This window comes from Phalangium opilio, unplaced genomic scaffold, assembly GCF_054372755.1.
Source record: "Phalangium opilio isolate 3A_F unplaced genomic scaffold, DU_Popi_V2 ptg000209l_1, whole genome shotgun sequence".
Taxonomy (NCBI): Eukaryota; Metazoa; Arthropoda; class Arachnida; order Opiliones; family Phalangiidae; genus Phalangium; species Phalangium opilio.
Window position 1 is genome coordinate 18,518,163 of NW_028324217.1, and position 7,779 is coordinate 18,525,941.

Below are 7,779 nucleotides of genomic sequence, written 5' to 3' on the forward strand. Positions count from 1 at the left end.
TTTTCACCAAATTCAATTCGGATGAATAGGTCACGAGTAATCAGCCTTTATTCAAAATCTGGCAACTTCGATTTAAATGGCGATAATTCATAATCGAGTATCGAATCTTTGTCGTAATAATGCTTGTTAGATGTTATGGCACTTTATGCATATATATATGATTGGTCTTGTGGCCATAGATGGGCACTATCATATCATTTGATAGTTTTACCACTTGATACGATAGAAAACTAAATCTGCCCCTATCAAAGTATCAATTTTGATAGTTATTTTCGAGAAAAATTTGAATTATAATGATCGATTGAGTTTGATAGCTTAGAAAGTGCACTCGAAGTTGATATGATTCATTGATTCGTTGAAATCTTCTAGAGAAAAATATCGATTCTCAACGTGATCTGGCTACTAACCCCATCTTTTAGAAATCATAAAAAATGATAGGCATTATTCCTTGAGAAATAAATTGATTCTTTGAGTGAGTTTATTTGGCGACATCTGTTTTCTGATTTAATTTTAAAAAATTATGTGCTAATCTTTGATAGGCAATTTTGATAGTTATGAAAATTTCTGGAAAGATAAGTCGTTTTTTGAATGATATCGAAGTTTTTAATATATTTGAACGTTAGCAAGTGTAGGTTTATTCTATAAGAAGATTCTGTACTTGGTAGTCGTTATAACCCTCTCAAACAAATAAATAAAAATAAAATAAACGATGGTTCAACAGTTCAAACTGTGAAGACGGAGCTTCTTGTATATAGAAGCTCCGTGCTGTCACTGATGTGAACGACTACTCGAGGAGGAAGAACGATTCCACGAAATCATCCAAACGTAGAATTAGATAAATTAAAGTGTAGATTTTCTGATTTTTATTACCCACAGTTTTAATTGCAATTTTTGCCTTTAATTATTATTAGTTAACCGTTTATAGTAGATGGTTTAGATTAAATCAAGGGCGAATAATTTGAAAAAGTTTGGATAGTAGCTTTTGAACTATAGACAGTTAAAAGTCAAACTTGAGAAATGAGATTATGGAAATTATATGAATATATGAAAATATTAGAAATTCTACAAAATCAGGAAATATCAGGAATCGATTAAACAGAGTAAAAGTAGGTTGAGCCCAAATCAGTTTGATCGAAAACAATCAAATTTAAAGTCCGGAAATTAAATAATCGATTAATTTAGTCGTTCCTAAAGATTTCAATTTGATTTGATAGGCAAAAAATCTATCTAACAATGAGAGCCAATCTAACATATTGAAGGAAGATTTGATAGTTTCACCATCTATGATTTGTTGAGAGGGAAAAATCTATCTAACAAATAATGCCCGTCTAAAATATAGCTAGAAGAATTGATAGTTTCGCCAAATATGATAGTTTGAGAGGAAAAATATCTATCTAACCAGCAGTGTCAGTCTAAAATATAGTCAGAAGAGTTGATAGTTTCGCTATCTATGATAGTTTGAGAGGAAAAATATCTATCTAACCATCAATGTCAGTCTAAAATATAGTCAGAAGAGTTGATAGTTCCGCCATCTATGATAGTTTGAGAGGAAAAAAATCTATCTAAGAAGGAGTTCCACTCTAAAATATAGCCAGAAGAATTGATAGTTTCGCCATCTATGATAGTTTGATAGGAAAAAAATCTATCTAAGGAGGAGTGCCCAACTCTGCTTGTGGCGCGATACTTTGAAACAATTCAGACGCTCGTCAAAGGGATGGTGAAGTGGAAAATTAAGTAATTTTTTATTGATTCTTCTATAAGACCAATCTGCATAGTGAATTATCCAGGAAATAACACCGAACGATTTTTATACGTCAATTAGTTTGAAATTTCATAGATAATTTTAAATAAGGATCTCCGACCAATCGCGTAGAGCCCTGTCCTTTTATAAACAATTTTCTCGTGGCACGTTCCGTGTTGAATCAATTTATTGCGAGATTTGAAACAATTTGCGTAATGTGACAATTGTGGCGCGAGACATGGAACGTGCCACGAGAATTTTGTTAACAAAAAGGTACGGCGTTACGCGATTGGTCGGAGGTCCTTATTTAAAATTATTCTTAAAATCTTAGCCTAATTTGAATATTAAATCAATGGGAGGTATTTGCTAAATTTTTCATTACGCAGACTGGTCTTATAAGAACCGATAAAAAATCACTTTAATTTCCACTTCCCCTCCCTTTAAGAGAAAACTCGCGTCTTTTGAAGAGGAGAAGCGGTTTGAAAATATTGTTATTTGGGCCATGATATCATAATATTTAGAACTCATATTAATTACGTCTAGGTCTTCAGCCCGACTCATTGCAGCTAAACGGAGCCTGGGGTTGCCTTTAGCCTCCCGCGTATAGAGCAAAGGTCAGGCCATTGAAAGATTTTATTTTAGAGGTAGGAATAGGGAACAGAGTAATCTAGGCGCGCGTCAAAGTCCCGGACCCCCTTCGTCGGGACGGTGGGATATGAAAGAAGAGGCGGGTCATAGCGACAGAGGTAAAAAGGAATTACGTATTTTTCGCCGTCCCAGTCAGTAACGTCATAAAAACCTAGTTTAAGTGAGCCAATCTGAAATTTTAAACTTTTAATTACGTGTTGGAGGGAGGGGCTCTATACTGGGCTATGAGTCGGACTGAATTAAACACTAACCGTTCTCTATTCCTACTTCTAAAATTAAATATATCTCTGGTGAGGCTTAATAATAAAGCCGACCGCAACCAAAGCATGGGCAAAGGCGTATTTCAAAACTGACGTTCAAAGCTACCGATGGAAAAGCCAAAAAATTAAATGAAAAAAAAAAAATGAAAGCCGGTAACAATGATCACAACTGAAAATAACAGCTAACAGCTAAAACGAGCCCGAACGGTAAAAACTTGAAGATAGTCTCTGCGCTGCTGGTCTGCTACTCCTTTTGTTTATTTTCTATGGCAAAAATACTATTATTGGGCATCGAGGGGTAGTGAAAAAAAACATCAATGCAGTTACTTGCTCGATCATTTATATAAATATATTACTTCGGGCGTGATAAATGCAGTTAGGGAGTAATGGGGATATTAGGGAATTTTGTGTTTTAAGACTTTTATTATGAGGGAAAGAAACATGCCTTTTTTGAAGAATTTTTCGAAAACTTTTATTATCTTTATTAATAATTAGTTAAAAGCTGACAAATATTAATAAAATTTGGAGGAAAATTTTCAAATAACAATACTTCCTACGAGTTTCAAATTACAAGACTTCCTTCGAGTTTTAAATTAAAGATAGTTCGTTTGCTTTAATGAACTATTTATTACAAACAAGACTGTCACTTTCAGTTTCAATTGTTGCTTAATATTTTACTTAACCTCCCCTAGCCCTTAAACCCTTTTTTTATTTAAAGAGAGACATAAACGCTAAATAGGGTTCAAGTCGGGCGAAAGAACAGCCCCGTGAAAAGCGTCACTTTCTTCGTTCGCCCGAAATCTTGCAACGAGTCGGGACGCATGGGCTGGCCAATTGTCCTTCAGAGCCTGAAACCATACACTAAAACTATTTTTTATGTTAGATAAGAATAATTGTTAGCTTATTAATTATATTAATACCGGTCACGATTAGGGCTGGTTAATCTTACGCAGAAAAGAATACCAGCGAACCGGGCGGATCTGTTGAATATTACAATGCTTTACCTCCTAATTTCATTAGACTTTATGTCTGTCTTTAAGAATAAGACTAAGAATGTGTTTAAAGGGAGGGTGAAGTGAACAAATGTGTTTTTATCGATTCTTCTACTAATTATGAGACTATTCTGCATAGTGAAACATCCAGGAAATATCTCAGAATGATTTTAAAATTCAAATTCGGTTTAGGTTTTATGGATAATTTAAAATATTAACCTCTGACCGATCGCGTAACGCCCTGCCTTCCTATTGACAAAATTCTCGTGGCACGCTCCATGCCCAATGGAATTTATCGCGAGATTTAATAAAAGTTTCTCACGATGTGACAATCGTGGTGCACGATATAGAGCGGAATTTTGTTAATAGGAAGCCAGGGCGTTAAGCGATTGGTCAGACTTTCTTATTTCAAATTATCTTTAAAATCTGAGCCTAATTTGAATTTTAAAATCATTTGGAGACTTTATTTCCTGGAGGTTTCACTATGCAAAATGAACATATAATTAGAAGAAGAATCGATTAAAAATCACTTTGTTTTCCTCTTCATCCTCCCTTTAAAGGCTAGGGGAGGTCCAATAAAAAATCAAGCAACATTTAAAACTGAAAGTGACTGCCTTGTTTGTAAAAGAATAGTTCAATAAAGCACACGAACATTCTTCAATTTGAAACTCGAAGGAAATCTTGTTATTGGAAAATTTTCGTCCAAATAATTTTATAGATATTTTTAAACTTATAAAGATATTAAAAGTTATTCGAAATATCTTTAAACATGGCTTGTTTTCTTTCCTTCACAATAAAAGTCTTAAAACACAAAATGGCCTAATATCCCAATACCTCCCAAAGCTAGTAATCTTGCCATAGAAACTAAACGAAAGGAGTAGCAGACCAGCAGCGCAGAGACTAACTTCAAGTTTTACCGTTCGGGCTCGTTTTAGCTGTTAGCTGTTATTTTCAGTTGTGACCATTGTTGCCGGCTTTCATTTTTTTTTCATTTAATTTTTTGGCTTTTCCATCAGTAGCTTTGAACGTCAGTTTTGAAATACGCCTTTCCCATGCTTTGGTTGCGGTCGGCTTTATTATTAAGCCTCACCAGAGATATATCTAATTTTAGAAGTAGGAATAGAGAACGGTCAGTGTTTAATTCAGTCCGACTTATAGACCAATATAGAGCCCCTCCCTCCAACACGTAATTAAAAGTTTAAAATTTCAGATTGGCTCACTTAAACTAGGTTTTTATGACGTTACTGACTGGGACGGCGAAAAATACGTAATTCCTTTTTACCTCTGTCGCTATGACCCGCCTCTTCTTTCATATCCCACCGTCCCGACGAAGGGGGTCCGGGACTTTGACGTGCCTAGATTACTCTGTTCCCTATTCCTACCTCTAAAATAAAATCTTTCAATGGCCTGACATTTGCTCTATACGCGGGAGGCTATAGGCAACCCCAGGCTCCGTTTAGCGAAGCTCAATCGCGTAGCGAACCTTCCTAGCATAGAAGCCATCTCCTCTGAAGTTGTTTCTTAATGGAATAGTTGAATATGTCTATTTGTAGGGATCTCGTGAAGCGCATATGCCATCATGAATGAGATTTTCACTAGGCTGCAATGAGTCGGGCTGAAGACCTAGACGTAATTAATATGAGTTCTAAATATTATGATATCATGGCCCAAATAACAATTGCTATTTGAAAATATTTATTTTCAAAGCGCTTCTCCTCTTCAAAAGACGCGAGTTTTCTCTTAAAGGGAGGGGGAAGTGGAAATTAAAGTGATTTTTTATCGGTTCTTATAAGACCAGTCTGCATAATGAAAAATTTAGCAAATACCTCCCATTGATTTTAATATTCAAATTAGGCTAAGATTTCAAGAATAATTTTAAATAAGGACCTCCGACCAATCGCGTAACGACGTGCCTTTTTGTTAACAAAATTCTCGTGGCACGCTCCATGTCTCGCGCCACAATTGTCACATTACGCAAATTGTTTCAAATCTCGCAATAAATTGATTCAACACGGAACCTGCCACGAGAAAATTGTTTATAAAAGGACAGGGCTCTACGCGATTGGTCGGAGATCCTTATTTAAAATTATCCATGAAATTTCAAACTAATTGACGTATAAAAATCGTTCGGTGTTATTTCCTGGATAATTCACTATGCAGATTGGTCTTATAGAAGAATCAATAAAAAATTACTTAATTTTCCACTTCACCTTTTCTCCATGACTTCACCATCCCTTTAACGAGCGCCTGAATTGTTTCAAAGTATCGCGCCACAAGACCAATCATATATATGCATAAAGTGTCATAACATCTAACAAGCATTATTACGACAAAGATTCGATACTCGATTATGAATTATCGCCATTTAAATCGAAGTTGCCAGATTTTGAATAAAGGCTGATTACTCGTGACCTATTCATCCGAATTGAATTTGGTGAAAACTTTTCAAATATGAATCGACCCCAAGGAATCCGAAAATTTCATTTATATCCTCGAGAATTCAATATTTTCAAAGTTGATAATTTTGACATTTCCGGTTTCCGGTATAAGTATGCAAAGGACAACTGTGGAACGGGTAAAATATGAAAGAGAAATGCAAAACTTTTATAACGCACTTTATTCCAGAGCGCTAGCTTGAATAGTTTTTGAAATATAGTAAAATATGTGCGAAAACTGCAACGCGCAAAGACTTTTTTAACAGTCTGTACTATCTTAATTAGTTAAATTACAAAAATTAGAATTCATTAATTAAAAATCGAAACAGGTAAGTTTCCCATTTAATAAATGCTTGTTAATTTAGAAGTATTCCGAAAACTAACTTCGCTATACTTTTTCCGTATGGCCTATGACAATTGCGTTAAAAAAACGAAAATTTTTTAATGCTTTTTCTAGGGGACGCTAACCCTAAAAGGTGTGACTTTGTCTTTAACATTACGGAACGGTGTCATGTCATATCTACAAGGGCCTACCGGCCCTGTAGAATATTTTGTTTTTAAATATTGTAGATAAATTTAGGTTAAACGCGTTTCTGGTACTCAAAAAACTCTCAGTGAAAATACATTATAAGGGTATAAGGATTGTTATTTGATTGGAAATAACTTTTTAATATCTGTTTACTGTTTTGAAAATATTCCATAAAACGGGGTTTCTTTAGTAACTGGGGCAACTAGAAAATTATGCAGCTTAAATGGTTACGTAGATAATAGTATGGACTGTGTTCAGATCTATGCAACATCGTACTAACAATAGTATTTGGACAAAGTTAATTTTGTCTGTTTTCCATCGAATAAAATGAAAATGTGGGGAATATTTTTTGATAATTCGAGGCAGAGTGTAATTCTGTAGCCAGTAAAGACAATTTTAACTCAATATTACTATAATTTTGGTTAATCTTAGCATTTCAAAATGTGTTTTGATCCTAACTTAGCTAGACCAAAATGGATATATATATACTAAGCCAAATCATCTCCACGGCACCGAGCTCAGTATCCTAAGCTGGGAGCAGGTAAATCCTGCTGCCTCGAAATCGAGCCTTTAACGGTCTGGAGTGGACCGAAAGTTAATTACACACTTGAATTATGCCTACATTTAAGATTAATGGAATAGTCAGATTTCATTACATGGCCTCTTTTATTTCAGGGTTATTAGGGCCATACACATTTTTAACACATTTAAGAATATTTTGGAAAAGGTGACAGCTAATTAATAGGAGAATATTTTGGAAAAGGTGGCAGATAATTAATAGGAGAATATTTTAGAAAAGGTGGCAACGAATTATTACAACCATTGTTTTGGAAAAGGTGGCAGGTAATAGCAGAATATTTTGGAAAAAGTGGCACCGAATTATTGGAACCATGGTTTTGGAAAAGGTGGCAGCTAATTAATAGCAGAATATTTTGGAAAAGGTGGCAGCTAATTAATAGCAGAATATTTTGGAAAAGGTGGCAACGAATTATTGGAACCATTGTTTTGGAAAAGATGGCAGCTAACTATTAGGAGAATATTTTGGAAAAGGTAGCAGCTAATAGTAGGAGAATGTTTAGGAAAAGGTGGCAGCTAACTATTAGGGGAATATTTTGGAAAAGGTGGCAACTAATTCATAGGAGAATATTTTGGAAAGGTGGCAGCTAACTATTAG